Genomic DNA, 17,184 nt, shown 5'->3' with positions numbered 1-17,184 from the left:
ATACACTACAAACACACGTGATAACATGGATGAATCTTGAGAACCTTATGTTGAGTGAAGCAACCCATGCATTAAAGGACAAATACTACATGACCTCAATGATATGAAATAAGTAAACCAAGCTGCCTCAGAGAACTAGAGACTGGATGATAGGCTTACAGGAACTTGGTGGGTAGAGGAAGGAGGTAAGCTGACACCTACATGGGTGAAATCTATGATAAGTTGGAGGTAAGTATTTGTACAAGGAAGGGGTAAAATGGGGACATGGGGTTACCTTTGGGTGGGGCTTTGTGGGCTTGAGGGGGCTAGGGATGGGAGGATGGGTAATATTGCCCAAGAAACTGGGGAGGGAGGGTGGGGCAACATATAAACATAGGAGATTGTCAGGTATTGGGTTGAGAGTATAATGCTGAGAAAACTTTTTCAAAAATATAATAAGGAAAGTTACCTGTGTAAGATGCTTAAAGGGGATAATCTGACGCAGGACAGGCTCCTAGGGAATATATGAATGCTCATTTTGCCACAGTGGGTTATATAATTGGATAGAGACCCATACAATGAGAGTGAAGGTATACCCACATCCTGGGGAGGACTGATGCCCTCAAATAGAGGGAATTGTATCTCTCGAGAGAAAGGGTGGCTCCCAGTGCATTAGGGCAGTTGAGCATGTCAAGCCCTCAACACTGTTGCAAGCATCTCTGAACATGGCCCTTCAAGCAATGAAGATTGACTGTCACTGTGGGCCGTAAGGGGAGGGGGAAAGAGGTATTGAATAGATAGAACTAAGAAGGAGGTATTGAATAGATAGAACCAATGTAATCGTGTGGGCAATAGAAGTGTTCCACAAGAGTACGCAAGGATGGATATAAGACATGTAAAATTACACCAAAAATATATAGGGACTGATAGGCTAAAATGTAAATCATAATGTAAAACATAAGATAACTAAAAATTTAGAAACCTGTATAGTCTAAAATATAAACCACAATGTAAACACAAATGTTACCTTGTTTGAAAGCTATTGTCTCAATATCTGTACATCAGTTTCAGTAAATATAATATGAATATGTAAAAATATGATTGCTGTGGAAGGAAAAAGGTTTTATGTTGGATATATGGGAGTACTGTATATTGTATATATGAATTACTGAGATCTAAAACTCTTGTGAAGATAAGCTTAATAATTAGAAAAAAGAAAAGAGAAAGATAGGACGTAGGCACTGAGGAAAAGCATAAGTAGTTGCCTTGTCCATTTGCATACAGGACAACACTTATTGCACTGATGGAAGGCAAAACATCAAAAACAAAGCTTTTGCATTTTTAATTCTTTGATACCCCAATTAATTTTTACCTTAATTTTGTCAAATTAATATGTATTCTATATCTAACCTTTAAACTCATCGCTATATTCCATTTTACTATTAAGGGAACCTGGCAATATATTGGACTTCACTTTTCAGGAAGTTTTGGATCACAGAGAGTTTCAATAATGGCAGGGGAGAAATACTGGTGTGGGACGTTATTGACAGGGGACACATGGTTGGCAGGGAGTCCGACAGGGCATACATCCAGGGCACATAAAAATGTTTGGATATTTTCATAGTGGATACAATTAAAAACAACAACTGAAGGAGTGCTGTGTTCCTAGCCAAGGGAGCTCTATCACAGTCCCTAAAGGAACAGAAACAATCCCCCAAGTGCAACGGCAAAGACCAAAAAAGAAGGAAGGCCCAACAATGAGCCCTTGATACTAATGACTATGCTTGTGAGCCGGTGCACCTGAAATAAGAACAAGGCCTAGAGCTGCAGGGTGCCTAAGAGTTACCTCCTGAGAGCCTCCGTGTTGCTCAAATGTGGCCAGCCTCGAAGCCAAACTCAGCATGTAAATGTGTTGCCTTCCCCACAAGCGTGGGACATGAGTCCCAGAGATGAGCTTCCCTGATGCCGTGGGATTACTATCAAGTATCAGCTGATGATGTAACTAGAAAATGACCTTGAATAAAAGAGTCAACTCACACCAGAGGAATATCTCAGTCTACATATAATACCAGGAGTTAAAAATGCTTTTTGACATGAATCAAGGGGGAAATGGAAAGGACAAATGAGTTTCTATGGCTATGAGTCTCCAAAAAGAGCCAGGAGGTTATCAGAGGGGTTGTCTTTATGCACACCTCAACAGAGTCCCAGAAACAGATAAAGTAGATACAACCCCAGGTACTGGTACTTCTGAGGGCTACAGAGACCCACAGGTTCTATGCTCATGGCAGATGGGTTCAGTGCCATGTCAGTTGGCCCTTCTTTGGAGTTTGTGTTTCTGTGTGATGGAGCTGGACTCAGATGTGATCTTTTTTTCACAAGCCTCTCCTGTTATATTTACTAGAACTGTAGTTGGTGCTGGAGTTTAATATATACCCAGGGGACCTGAATCTCTGGACTGACCATATGATACCCAGGCACTGAGCCACAACAGACTTCAGCTCCTACACTCTGGTTTATTGGACTTACCCCACTCAGCTAACATGGAGTTGAAGAAGGTCAACCACTACACCAGGGAGCCAAGAGTGCCTACAACTGAAAGCAGGAGGATTGCATCCAGCATCCATGTGAAATCTAAGCCCCCTCTTCATATAGATGTGGAGTGGACACAACCATTCCCAGGTCCACAGGATGGAGGAATAGAATATGGATTAGAGTGGACTTACTGATATTCTATTCATGAACTGTTGTGATTAGTAATGGAAGAAAATGTGGCATTGGTGTGGAGAAAGTAGCCATGGTGGCTGCTGGGGGTGGGGAATGGGAGGAAGAGATGAGATGTGGAGGTGTTTTTCGGACTTGGAGCTGTCCTCAGTGATGCTGCAGGGACAGTTACTGGACATTGTATGCCCTCCCATGGCCCACTGGGTGGAACGTGGGAGAGTGTGGGCTATGATGTGGACCATTGACCATGAGGTGCAGCGGTGCTCAGAGATGTATTCACCAAATGCAATGAATATCTCATGATGATGGAGGAGATTGTTGCTATGGGGGGAGGAGTGGGGTGAGGGAGGTGGGGAGTATATGGGGACCTCATATTTTTCGAATGTAATATTAAAAAAATAAAGACAAAAAAAAATCAGTTGGCCATAACTGTGAGGGTTGATTTCTGAGCTCTCAGTTTAATTCCATTGGCCTATATGTCTGTCCTTGTGCCAATACCATGCTGTTTTGATTATTGTGGCTTTGCAATAAGTTTTAAGATGGGGAAGTATGGGTCCTCCAACTTTATTCTTTTTCAGGATAGCTTGGACAATCCAGGGCCCCTTATCCTTCCATATAAATTTTTTTTTCATATAATAAACTTTACTTTTAAAGAAATTTTAGATTATAAAAGTTACATCGAAAGTGTAGAGGATTCCCATATGCCTAATTCCCTCCTGCTTCCTCATTTTCCCCTATTAATAACATCTTACACTAGCATGGTACATTTGTTACAATTGATGAACAATATTGAGGCACTGCTACTAATCAAGGCCTATAGTTTACATTATGGTTTACACTTTGCATCCTACAGTTTTATAGGTTTTGACAAAGTGCCTGTATCTATCATCACAATATCATGCAGAACAATTCCAATGTCCTAAAAATGCCCTGTTTCTCACCTATTCTTCCCTTGCCTTCTCCTCAGAACTTCTGGTAACCACTACATTTAAATCATTGTTACAAGTTCTTCTATTACAATAATAATAAGTCTATTTTTGGTCCCCTCTTGTGTTTGTTCATTCCTCAGTCTCAAGGATTTTAGGATGCTGACACCCATTCTGCTTCAGATTGAGAGGGGGCTTAGATCTTATGGGGTAGATGGAAGAAACTGTTTTGCTTGTAGTTGTGGATACTCTTTGTGTTTTCGGATCGGAGTTGTCCATCATTGTCACTTTTTAGTTGTCCTGGGCAAGTCTGATAAACTGGAGAGCAGGTGTTGGCGGCAACTCTGCTGAGATTCAGGACTCTACTAAACCTCAAATGAACAGACTGAAGATTTAATTCTCTGGGACATATATGTATATATATATGTATATATAAAATGCTAATTATAGGTTCAAATAAAAGAGGTAGAAGAATCATGTGTAGGCAAATTATAAATGAGTCTAATTCTGTTACATTGGGGAAATAAAGTTTCATATATTTCAAGGTAAGGCCCACCAATGGAGTGCTAATTTCATGGGGCTGTGTGCCTTACCTACAGCATCTGGGTATCTCCAGAGGCCTCTGGAGCACCCCTGTTTGAGGTTTTGTCCATTAAATTTGATGATTGGCTTTTCCACTTCTGCAAAGAAGGTTGTAGGAATCTTTATTGGGATTGCATTGAATCTATAATTGCTTTGAGTAGACATCTTAGTAATATTTAGGCTTCCAATCCATGAACATGGAATGTCCTTCCATTTATTTAGGTCTTCTTTGATTTCTTTTTTTTTCTAGTTTTCTGTATATAAGTCCTTTCCATTCTTGTTTAGATTTATTCCTAGATATTTGATTCTTTAAGTTGCTCTTGTAAATGGAATATTTTTTTGGATTTCTTCAAGTTATTCATTACTAGTATATAGAAATAGCATTGATTTTCACATCTTGATCTTCTATCCTGCTACTTTGCTGAATTCATTTATTAATTTCAGTAGCTTTGCTGTGGATTTTTATTTCTTTTTTTAAAAGATTTATTTCATTTTATTTTTCTCCCTTTGCCCCTGTTGTCTGCTCTCTGTGTCCATTCACTGTGTGTTCTTCTGCATCCGCTTGCATTATCCGGTAGCCCTAGGAAACTACATCTCTTTTTTGTTGCGTCATCTTGCTGTGTCAGCTCTCCATGTGTGTGGCACCACTCCTGGGTAGGCTGTGTTTTTTCACCTGGGATTCTCCTTGCAGGGTGCACTCATTGCATGTGGGACACCCCTATGCAGTGGCGCCCCTGCATGACATGGCACTCCTTGCATGCAGCAGCACTGTGCATGGGCCAGCTTACCACATGGGTCAGGAGGCCCTGGGGATCAAACTCTGGACCCACCATATGGTAGACGGATGTTCTGTCAGTTGGGCCACATCCGCTTGCCTCTAATATTCTTATTTGAAGACATTTCTTCTGCAACTCCAATGATTACAATGATCATCCTTATTTAAAGGATATTCCATCTTCAGCTTTCAGAGTTCAACACAATGGGGCAGAAGATCATCTAGCTTTTTATCATCTTCTTTTTCTCTTGGGTCTTTTAAAACAAAATCAACTATGATTTCATCCGAAAATACAAGTATGCTGTCAGTAAGGACTTTCAGATGTTTTGGGACCAAGTTCAATACATGTTCTAGCCAAGAATCTTCTAATGGGGCTACATGGTCCATATCAATTCCAGGGTGAATATACTAGTAATACCTCAAGATGTCTTTATTGCAGAAGTGGTCATATTTGAAATGAGCTTTCATCAGGGGCAGCTGAGTCTTGTTGCCATAGACAATTGTGGCAAAATTCTTACTGGCACCTTTGATTTTTCTTTCCTGGCTGATTTACCCCAAGTCTGTTGCCTTGAGCTGCAGCAAGATGACTACTGTCATCTGCAAGAGTCCAGTCTTCCTCTTCCTCTTAAGGCTCCATGGTCCCAGCTTCTTCCAATATCAGCTGTACTCTGGGGTAAGTCTCATCTCTTTCCTAGGGCTCATTCCTCTCCAGGCTCAGCTGCCCTTTTCTCTCCACAAGGTCAGCTATAGACTATGAGGCTTGCTCTCTTCCTGGGGCCTCTGCTGTGTCTATGCAACCATCTCTATTCCTCCGTGTTCTTCTCCTATGTGTTTACTTTCCATGGCTCCAGCTCCTTGTTGAATTTTAAGGATTTTCTGCACATAGAATCATGTCATCTGCAAACGAGGAAAGTTTCACTTCTTCCTAATTAGGATTTTATTTCTTTTTCTTGCCTAATTGGTCTGACTAGAATTTCCCAGTACAATGTTGAATAAGAGCAGTGGCAGCTGGCATCCTTACCTTATTTCTGATCTTAGAGGGAAATCATTCAGTCTTTCACCATTGAGTATGATGCTAGCTGTGAGGTTTTGTGTGTGTGTGTGTGTGTGTGTTTAAATATCCCCTCCTGCCCCTTGTGGCTTTTTGCTTGCTGTCCACTCTCTGTGTCCATTTGCTGTGCATTCTTCTGTGTTTTTGCTTGACTCCTTTTTTTTGTTGTTGTTGCATCACCTTGTTGAGTCAGCCCTCTGTGGTGTCTGCAGGCCGGGCGGTGCTTGGCGGCACTTGTGGGTGAGCTTGCCTTCACAAGGAGGCCCCAGGGCCCCCCATGTGGTAGACGGGAGCCCAACTGATTGAGCAACATTCACTTCCCTGTGTGTTTTAATACACATGTCCTTGATGATTTTGGGGTAGTTTCCTTCTATTCCTAGTTCTAGACATGATTTTATCAAGAAGGGGTGGTTGATTTGCCAAATGTCTTTTCTGCGTCAAGTGAAATGAGTATGCAGTCTTTTTCCCTCATTCTATTAATGTGGAGTGCTGCATTAATTAGTTTTCTTATGTTGAACTACCCTTTCATACCTTAGGTAAATCTCACTTGATCATGATATATAATTCTGTTAGGTTTGGTTCGTCAATATGTCGTGGAGGATTTCTGCATCTATGTTCGTAGGGATATTGGTTCATAGTTTTCTTTTCTTGTGGTGGCTTTCTTGGCCTTGGTATGAAGGTGATTCTGGCCTCATAGAATGAGTTAGGTAGTGTTCCTTCCTCTTCAGTTTCTGGAAGACTTTGAGCACGGTAGGTGTTAATTCTTCTTGGAGTGTTTTGTAAAATTCACCAGTGAAGCCATCTGTTCCTGGGCTTTTCTTTGTTGGGAGATCTTTGATAACGGATTCAATTTCTTTATCTATGTATTAGTTTGTTGAAAAACAAACAACCTTTAGTCAGGTGATATGGGTAGGGTTTCAGGCAGTAGAAATAGCATGTACAAAGTTTAAGAAGCAGCTGTAGCAAATTATAGATGTGGTTGGAGTTGACCTATATAATATTTCTCGCCTTCTTTAACAAGAATGACCATGTATCATTCTCTTCCAAAGTTAGAATGCACTTAACTGTGAAATCTTCTTAGACTGGGACTGAGTAAATGGGGTACTTACGAAGTCAAATCAACCAGTTGTGATGGCCCTATATGCCCAGGAGTCTCTGGGAAAGGACATGAACTAATGCACACATGGTTGCAAGGAAAGGTAAGCTGGGAATGACTAAGGTCAAATGTCATATAATCTGGTGCATTCTATGTCCTAAAGTTTCTTGAAAGAAAGTGAATTCCTAAACTTTCCTTGAAGGGAGACTATTGTCACATAATAGAAAGAACCTGACCTATGGAGTGTGTCAGACCTAAGTTCAAACCCTAGTTTTACCACTGCTACTGCTCAGACAAGTTCTCTAGCCTCTCTGTCTTAGTTTTCCTATATTCCAGGACAAATACCACACACCGATTGGCTTAACAACAGGAATTTATTATCTTCCAGTTCAGGAGGCTAGAAGTCCAAAATCAAGGCCTCAGCAAGTCTCTGCTTTCTCTTGGGAGTCTGTGGCCTTCGGGTGCTGGCTTCTCACGATCCCTGGGGTTCCCTGGCTCGCATTTCTGACTCCTGTTAAGTGTCCATCTCTCTCCTCTTGTATCTGTTCTATCTGGATCCTCTCTGTGGCTTTCTCTGACTTAGTGCATCCAGATTTCTTCTGCTTATAAAGGACTCTGTAATACGGATTAAGACTCACCCTGATTCATAACATCTTCAAAAGGTCGAATTTGTAAATGCGTTTCACTCCCACAAAAGATTAGGAACATGTGTTTTGTTGGAGTACGCAATTCAATCTACCACTCTCTCTGAATCTCAATGCCCCTCCCTCTAAAACAGGGACATTAATGACCTCAGGGGGATTTTGTCAGGAGTAACTGAAAATGGAAAATGTCTAGCTGCTAACTAGGATGTGTTCAATAAATAAATATCAGTTCCCTTTTCTTCTCTGGTGCTCTTATACCTATTCCCACAGTTAATGTGGGAGAAACCAGCTGTCTCACCTAGGAGAAGTCTAATGATTAAATTAAGGCTGTTCTTTGCTTCTGAATAGGTGAATCCAGGGGGGAAATCATCACTGGTGAACTTCTGCATAGTCTTGGAAAGGGCAGTGTCCGAGTCGACCTTTTAACAGGAACAGGTATGTGCCTGGTTGGTGGGGAGCTCACAGCATATCATTTTACTGCAGAACGTGGTCTTTACACTGTCTGGATCTGTCCCTGACAACAGGAACTACTCAGGTGCTTTCTGCCCTGTTTTCTTTGAAATACAGCCAATCCTGCATGACCCAGCAATCTGTTACTCTGCAAAAAACCAGTTCTGTACCCTTCCTTCCTCTCCTAGGAGCTTATTAGTAATAGGAGGCAGGAGAAGCACAAGATACAGTGTTGAAAATCCTCATTGCCCGGAGGCTGATGTGACAGTGGCCAGAGTCATGAGTTTCAACTGAGGCCATGTCCTGTTTTTAACAGGAGCATGAGTGTCTCTAACTCGGGAGACCGTATCTCTGCTCAAAGTAGTACAGTCATGGCTGTTATTGTCATTTACTCCAGAAGTGGTTGCTTGGAACAACATGGTTGGAAGGAGTAAGATCAGAAGAGGAGTCTGAACCTCACTCTGTCATGTCTTCACCACAATAAGGAGAAAAACTACCGTGACCAAGAGCTCCTTTACCATCAAGCTCAATTTGTTTCCTAGAGATAAGCTCAGTCCTGCTGTGATTTTGAATTTTTTTAAAAAAATATTTATTTATTTCTCTCTCCTTCCCCCCGACCCCGATTGTCTGCTCTCTGTGTCTATTTGCTACATCTCCTTTGTTGGCTACTGTTGTTGTCAGCAGCACAGGAACCTGTGTTTCTTTTTGTTGCGTCATCTTGTTGTGTCAGCTCTCCGTGTGTGCGGCGCCATTCCTGGGCACGCTGCACCTTCTTTCGTGCTGGGCGGCTCTCCTTACGGGGCACGCTCCTTGTGAGGGAGGGCTCCCCTACGCGGGGGACACCCGTGTGGCACGGGCACTTCTTGCGCGCATCAGCACTGCACATGGGCCTGTTCCACATGGGTCAAGGAGGCCTGGGGTTTGAACCGCGGACCTCCCATGTGGTAGGCAGATGCCCTAACCACTGGGCGAAGTCTGCCACCCCTGCCCTATGGAATTTGAACTTGTGCATCCCCATGGTCATGTGAGGGAATTTTATAAAATCTCATACTATTTACGGATATCGCCTGTCAGTTCTGTTTCCCTAGGGAACCCTGACTGATTCATGGTATTTCACTCTCGGAAATGCAACCTAGAGCCATGGTCATTTGAAATCTTCCAAGTCTGTTTTCTTTGAGCCGTTCAACACCACCAAATTTGAGAATGGGTTAGGATCATCTAAGACCAAATAATGTAAAATGATAGAAGAGGAAATAGCAAGGGCACAAGTTAGAAGAGCTTCTTTGAAATGTATAATGAAATCAAGTTAACTCAATGAACACTTATCAAGTGTCTGCTGTATGGAAGGCATTGTTCCAGGTGCTGGAGGAACAGAACTAAGAAGACTGGGCCCCAGCCTACAAGTCTTTGTTTGGAGGGTGCCTGAGAAGGAAAAAACAGCAATAGAAATCCAGTCTCTGATGGTTAGGTTTTCCAATTAAAAGGTCTTTGGAGGTTAACCTGAACTTATTCCTGTAATACATATCATCTGTCTCTTAAGGTGATCTAAAACTATCCCCATCAAAGGGGGAAAAAAGTCACAAAATTTTATTATCAAGTTGTCATGCTGTGTAAGGGGAAAAAATGGCATGGATTTAGAAAATGACCTTCTAAGGCAGAGATTCTCATCCAAATTCTATAACCAAGACATTCTTTAGAGGCATTAGGAAACAATTTCCCCAATATAACTCCTTAAAGAAAAACACTATACTAATTCTACTTTTCCATCTTAATTAAATTTTCTTCTAAGATTAGCTTTGTTTAAAGACAAAAACCTACATAATTCTGAGCTTCCCAATAGGCTCTAATTTACTCAGGATCAATAAGTACTTCATTTTAGGTGAGTAATAAATAATTTGCAAATGGTTTTTTTTTTTCCTATAGAGTAAATATTTTATTGGTTACCAAAATGTCAGTCACAAGGGATATAAGCACTCAAAAAGCAAAGGACTCTCCTTGCAGAGTTCACAATTTCTGCCTGATAACCAGCCAGGTGCCTTTTAGCCTGCTTCTTCCAAGTGCTTCTCCCAACTCTAGTCCATAATCAGATGAGGACAGCTTTCTAGTATCACAGACCGTGCTCTGGACCAGCTGGCATCTTCAGACTTGTTAACACTGTTTGAAAACTCAAGGTAACAGGATCCTGAGGATCCCGCCTTCCAACACCTGCTCTGTGATCCCTGGGCGTCCTCACTCCCCTGAAAGACCAGTCACCCTGGAATCTTCCTTCTGCACAGCTAGGATGAAACGTATTTGTCCAGAACAAAGTGTTCCCTTCATTTGGTCCTCAGAATCACAAGAATTTGATGGTCCAATTGACAATACTTTTAAGCATCCAGGTGTCAAGATGTCCCTTCACTTTGACTTTACAACTTCTGTGCCCTTCATCTTTGGTCCTGATTCACTCAACTTTTCTGGCTTGTGATCCAAAGCACTGCAGAGATTTGTGTCAGGTGTGCCAATGGGTTTTCCCAGTAAATATTCTACTGATCCTTTATAATACTGTTTCTTGGCCCCAGTGAGGTACTTCTGAAAAGCCCCAATCTGGGAGCTTCTGGGAACATGCCAATAAATGTCTCGGCCCACACCTGAGAAATGGCAGATTCAATGGAAACCGTCTTTTCCCGAAATTGTTGCAGATAAGTTACAGCAAACAGAACAGAGACCGTCAAGGAAAACTGTCACTCTGGGCTCCTTTTTGACCACAGTAGCTATGGGGAAGCAGCTGCAGCTTCGATGAGAGCCAACAAATGGTTATTTCAAACCAATTATTTATATATGTGTTCAAAGAACATTCATTACCTTAGGAGCGCTGAGCTTTTTATTTATTATTATTTGTCTATGTTTTTATTTTTTTTTTTTTTTTTTTTTTTTTTTTTAAAGATTTATTTATTTATTTATTTAATTTCCCCCCCTCCCCTGGTTGTCTGTTCTCGGTGTCTATTTGCTGTGTCTTGTTTCTTTGTCTGCTTTTGTTTCTTTGTCCGCTTCTGTTGTCGTCAGCGGCACGGGAAGTGTGTGTCGTCAGCGGCACGGGAAGTGTGGGTGGCGCCATTCCTGGGCAGGCTGCTCTTTCTTTTCACGCTGGGCGGCTTTCCTCACGGTGCACTCCTTGCGCGTGGGGTGGGCACGCGGGGGACACCCTTGCGTGGCACGGCACTCCTTGCGCGCATCAGCACTGCGCATGGCCAGCTCCACACGGGTCAAGGAGGCCCGGGGTTTGAACCGCGGACCTCCCATATGGTAGACGGACGCCCTAACCACTGGGCCAAAGTCCGTTTCCCTGTTTTTATTTTTTTATGTATTAAAGAAGTTGTGGGGTTATAAAACCATCATGCATAGAATACAGGATTCCCATATTATTTTTTATTTTTGAATAGAAAAGACTGTCGTTTCCATGCAAGCCACCTGATCCTTGCCACTGCTGCATAGAAGAAAACGCACAGAGCAGCACCAGGTTCTTCAGGTGGGGGCAGAACAAAGAACCACACACAGATTGTGAATCTGGGATTACCACATACCCACCTCACAATAATCTCTGTAATTAAGCCAACTGCATAATAAATCCATTTAAGTTGTACTATTAGTGGTCTTTTCTCAAAGAGGAATAAACTACTAGAGATGGGGTCTTTCTACTGAGAAACAGATTATACTAGAAAACTAGTTGGGACAGATAATGACAAGCTGTCAAAGAAGACGGGTCTGTATACACCACAATGTAAACTATGGACCTTAGTTAGTAGCAATGCTTCAATATTTATCATTGTAACAGATGTACCACACAATTTTAAGATGGTATTAATTGGGGAAGATGTGGGAGGGAGAGGGGTATATAGGAATCCTTTATACTTTTGATGTAATTTTTCTATAATTTAAAACCTCTTTTAAATAAAGTTTATTATATTAAAAAAAAAAAGACTGCTCTGCCTAATCACCTTACAATAATCTCACCAATCTCCCAGCCATACTCCCAGCTAAGCATCCAAACTGTGTTTCAGTATACCATTCCCAAACAGGAACATCTGAAGAAAGGTCCCAATATGAAAGGCAGAACCCAAAACATCGGGACTTTGCCACAAAAGCACAGTCATTGTAGGTAGCAAAGGGAAACTTTTAGAATACAGGAAAAAATACAGGTTTAATGTTTTCAGAGAAATGAGAAGATACTCCATCCATGAAATTAAAACAGGATACTATGAAAAAGAACATTTAGAAAATCCTCCTTCCCTCCCCAAATAAAAATTTTTAAATGGGGTTTAAATATATGGTGATTGAAATTTAAATACATAATAGACGGGTTGTAAGATTTACCAGTACTAAGAGAAAGACATATTTTTAAAGTAAGAGAGAAAAGATAAGAAAATTAGAGGACTGACACAAGAAATCCAGAAGGAAATTATATAACAGAAGAAAATCACCCAGAACTGAAGAATATGATTTTTAAATTGAAAAGCCCTATTAAATGCTTGGAAGAAATGACTGAAAAAAGGCGAATGCCAAAAAAACACCACCATGAAATTTCAGAATATGAGTAATTAAGAAAATAACACCCTACAAACTTCCAGGGGTTAAAATAAAATGCAAGAGCTCAGGAATCAGAATGCATCAAGTTCTCAACCACATCCTAAGAACTAGAAGAAAATGGAGCAATGCTCTCAAAGTTCTGGGAGAACCGCATTTCCAACTTCATATCCTATACCCAGCCAAACTATCAATCATGGAAGAGAAATGGCATTTAAATGCACCAGGTCTCTAAAAGCTTACCTTCCTTCAGGTGACACCCAGATTGTGTGGGCTCTGAAGCTTTTGTAATTTGGGGAGGCCTATGTAAACAATGGAAAATTGCAAGTATAAAAACTGATTGTGAAAGCAAATACTTCTTTAGAATGAAATAAGAAATCACAACAAAGCAGGCCAGGAGGTTCAGGGCTCTTTCTTTTAGGCTCTCTTTAGAAACTTTACCCAGGATACTTCTTGACAAACCCAGGGTTTTCCTCCCCACTCAGGACCGCGTGCAGCAATTCACAGCATTCACAGGGGCTTGTGAGCTTCATCAGCTTCTGGATGAACCTGCTTCTGCTCTAGGCACCCTTTCTCAGGAAACTATTCTCCAGCAAAGCCAAGGAAGGAGAAGACACGGAATCCAAGAAACGGGAATCCAGTGCAGGAAGACAGAGGGAGCACGTTCCAAAAGACGTTCTGGAACAATTGTCTCAGCCCTGATTTCTCACCTCCAAACGTCTAGTTGTCTGAAAAAGCGAAGTTCTTATTCATTTAAGCTAGTATGGTAGGGTTTCTGTCATTTTTAAATGAAGGAAATCTTGCAGCATCACATCCTTGTTCAGACATCCATTGAACAAATTGTCTTTTAAAGATTTTATTTATTTATTTCTCCCCTCACCTGGCGCAGGCAGTCCCTGTCTTCTGAACACTAAGCCACACCGGCCCTGCAGGTGAGATGCTCTAGTTCTGGGAGCCTGGCCGCCTGAAGGGAGCAAGGGGCCGGCACTGGGAAACGTCGCCAGGGATATGGAGGAAATCGCAGAAGTCACGGAAAAGGTGAGACACAGTGAAAGAGAATGTGAAGGAAAAGAGCGATTTCCATAAGTTTTACAAGAGATGCTGCCCTAACATTGGAACTTCATCGACTTCATGCCCCAGTCTTTTCCTACAGCTGGGGCAACACTTCCAGGCCGTCTCTCCAGGTGGTGGATGCCTCCAGGTGAAGGGCCATCCCAGAGCTAAACGAGACGCGCTCTGCCTGCGCTACTCCCCTTTGCCCGTGGCCTCCGTTTCCACCCACTGTTGGGTGAGTGGACACACGTTCTGGAAGCCAGATAATGGCTCGGGAGGCCTATGAATCCCTGGCATTATTCGATTCCAGGCTTCCCGACTAAAAGGAAGTATCTGGTTCGGGTGTTGGAAACACGAGAATCACCGCCCCGGGGCTGCCGCCTGGAGGAAGGTCCCTAGAGAGCAGCTCTGGGGCTCGGGGCCGACGAGGGCGCACGGGGCACAGGTGGCAGGGGCCTCGCGGGCGGGGAGGAGCCCGGGGTTTGCCCCCGCGCAGCTCCGGAGCAGCCCGCACCTCGCTCGGGACGCACGGGCGCCCGCGGCTCGACATGCCCAGCCCGGCTGTCCCGGCCGGGCCCCTCGCGGCCCAGGGCCCCACGCCCGCCCGCGCCCGCCCGCTCTGCCCCTCTGACCTGCGGCGAGCGCCCCTGAGCAGCTCCTCTCTCCCCGGCGGCAACGGCGGGCAGGCGGCCGGGCAGGTGAGCGTCGGGACTCGTGCTCCCGCCCCCGCTCGGCCCCCGCTCCGCGTCCCAGACCTGCCCGAACGCCCCGCGCCCTCCGCGCCCCGGACCCGCCCATCCTGGGCCCTCCGCTTAGCGGGAGCTCCCCCGCCGAGCCCGCGCGCCCGCCGCCCACCCGCGGGAGGCAGAGCCGGGGCCGGGGGGAGGGCGCGGTGGCCCCTCCAGGGGCGACGGGGCCGCGGGTGGCTTTCCGCGGTGAAGCCCTCAGCTCATCCCACGCTCGGCCGCGGCGAGACGGTCAGGGCGCAGGCGAGCTGGCGGCCGTGCGGTCCCCGCGGCCTCATCTGTAAATTAGGGGTTGGCCCGGTGGGGAGTTTCCAGCCCCCGTTGTCCTTCCTTCCAGCATCGCCCCCGCCCCCCCAGACGTTAAGAACCAGGAGCTAAAGCCCCATCCCGCACGGCCCTAAGAACAGGTGTTTTCTGATTCAGCAGCGTTTCCCCTTCTTCTGGAGAATCAGTGGAAGCCCCTTCTGAGAATCACGCCTAAACCTGAGCAGGCCTTTCCCTTGTAAAACAGAGTAAACGGGGTCGACTTGGGTGCCTTGGCGAGAGGGGCGAACGGCCCGGAGGCAGGTGAGGGGCTCTTGGTCCTTGGCCAGCAGAGCCAGAGCTGGGAGAACATCTCTTTGACTTTGACGTTCCCATCAGCTCGGGAACGTGCTGGGTGAGCCGCCTCCTCCCAGCACTTGCCCGTACCTGAGGTTTCACTGGGTGCAGGCGGGAATCCTGGGTGCCTGATATTCTGGGAAGGGCTGCTTCCTGCCTGCCCCAGGTGGCAGTTCCAGTCAGGCTGCCTCTTCAGGAAGGCTTTTTATTCCTCTAAGCCTGTGAGGAGGAAACAAAGTTGTGACATCTTTGGTTTCTTTTTCTTTTTTGTTGTTGTTGTGGTATCTTAGTTGCATAATTAGGGGTGGGTAAGGATACATTTTAGCACCGAAAAATTGTAACTAAGAAAATGATCTCTACTGCAAATTGTAATATCCATATGCCAGGACAAACTGGTTTTTTTCATTTTTTTTTTTCATTGACGTTTATCTTTCGTACGTGGACAGTAAGTGTATAATAAATGTTGTGAACTTACAAAACATCCATGTCATCATACGAGGCAAAAAAACTGGTTTAAAAAAAAATAAGTTTGACCACCTTTAATTTGGCCTGCAAAAATAACCCAAATCAATTTATATCAAGTTTTTAATAACAGATAAATTGCTAATACACCAACAACTGTAATCATAACATAACAATAACAGCTAACAGCTACTATAAAGTACTTTAATATAACAGGAAAACAGATTAAAGTCTAGAAACAGGTTCAATTATACTTACCTTAAGAAACATCAGCTCCTTTTTAGCTAGTATGGGTCATGTGACTACATGCAGGTCATGTGAGTGAAAGTGATACAACTTCTGGGGGTTGTCACCAAGGAAGGTAGGAGGCTGGGTGCTTGGATGAGCATGGTTATGCAACAGACTCCATCCCACATCCCATATGTGTTAGTCAGCGAAAGGGGTGCTGATGCAAAAGACCAGACATCTGTTGGCTTTTATAAAGGGTACTTGTTTGGGCTAGAAGCTTACAGTTTCCAGGCCATAAAGGTAAGTTACTTCCCTCACCAAAGTCTGTTGCCATGTGTTGGGGCAAGATGGCTGCCGACATCTGCATGGGTTCAGGCTTCCTGGGTTCCTCTCTTCCCAGGGCCCATTTCTCTCTGGGTTCAGCTTCTCTGTTTTTTTTTCCACAAGGGCAGTTGTAGACTATGAGATTCTCTTGGTTTTGCCTCTCTCTACAAGGCCAGCTGTAGACTATCAGGTGACCAGCTCTGTTTCTCTCCCCCCAGGGCTTGATTCTCTCTGGGCTCAGCTGCTCTGCTCCCCTGTGTGCTTACTTCCCAGGTTCCTGCTCCAAACTCCAGCATCGAGACTCCAACATCAAAACTCCAACTAACTCCTCTGCTCTGCCACGTAGTTTTATCTGTGAGTCCTGCCCACCAGGGGGGTGGGGACTCAACACCCTACTGACGTGGCCCAATCAAAACCCTAATCCTAATTTAATCACACCCAGGTACAGACCAGTTTATAAACATAACCCAATATCTATTTTTGGAATTCATAAACTGTATCAAACTGCTACACCATATTATATGAAAGAGAAAAGTACATCTTATGAAAGCCACAGTTATTTGAGGATTTTGTTACATGCAGCCTAACTAATGCAGACATTTCCCACAAACCCCACTTCCCATCATAAATAAATTCCAGGGTGTTAAAGAAAGCTCTAAATATACCATTTGCCTTGACCCAGTAACCACAGTTTGGGGACTTCACAGTACAGAATAGATAAAACTCTTAAAGATTCTTATTGCAGCATTGTTTATAATAACAAATAGTTATATATATATATATAATAGTATACACTTTCTATAACATATTGTACAGCTATTTAAAAGAATGAATTCAGAGCATGTGTAGCTCAGTGGTTGAATGCCTGCTTCATATGTACGAGGTCCTGGGTTTAATCCCCTGTATTGCCTTAAAAAAAAAAGAATGAATTCAATTTGTATTTATTGTCTTGGAAAATAGTCATCATGTATTGTGACGCTACAGAGA

At 43.6% G+C, this 17,184-nt stretch overlaps 1 protein-coding gene and 1 non-coding gene across 3 annotated transcripts in view; both read right to left on the bottom strand.

Moving 5' to 3' along the window:
• The window catches only part of TMEM45B (transmembrane protein 45B), a 72,394-nt gene extending 57,848 nt beyond the window's left edge, over nt 1-14,546 (bottom strand). Inside the window, exon 1 of one of the 2 annotated variants that reach the window (XM_058289097.2) lies at nt 14,470-14,546. The gene's annotated coding sequence lies outside the window, so the exon portion shown is untranslated. The remainder of the gene's footprint in view (nt 1-14,469) is intronic. The other variant, XM_058289098.2, reaches the window with a different exon arrangement.
• On the bottom strand, nt 10,876-11,011 carry LOC111766656 (small nucleolar RNA SNORA16B/SNORA16A family). Its single transcript, XR_002798638.2, has one exon. It is a non-coding gene; the product is annotated as a small nucleolar RNA SNORA16B/SNORA16A family (small nucleolar RNA).
• Nucleotides 14,547-17,184: the final 2,638 nt, after the last annotated feature.

This window comes from Dasypus novemcinctus, chromosome 27, assembly GCF_030445035.2.
Source record: "Dasypus novemcinctus isolate mDasNov1 chromosome 27, mDasNov1.1.hap2, whole genome shotgun sequence".
NCBI classification, from domain to species: Eukaryota; Metazoa; Chordata; class Mammalia; order Cingulata; family Dasypodidae; genus Dasypus; species Dasypus novemcinctus.
Note: the sequence above shows the minus strand (reverse complement) of the source record. Positions and strands in the feature narration are given on the sequence as shown.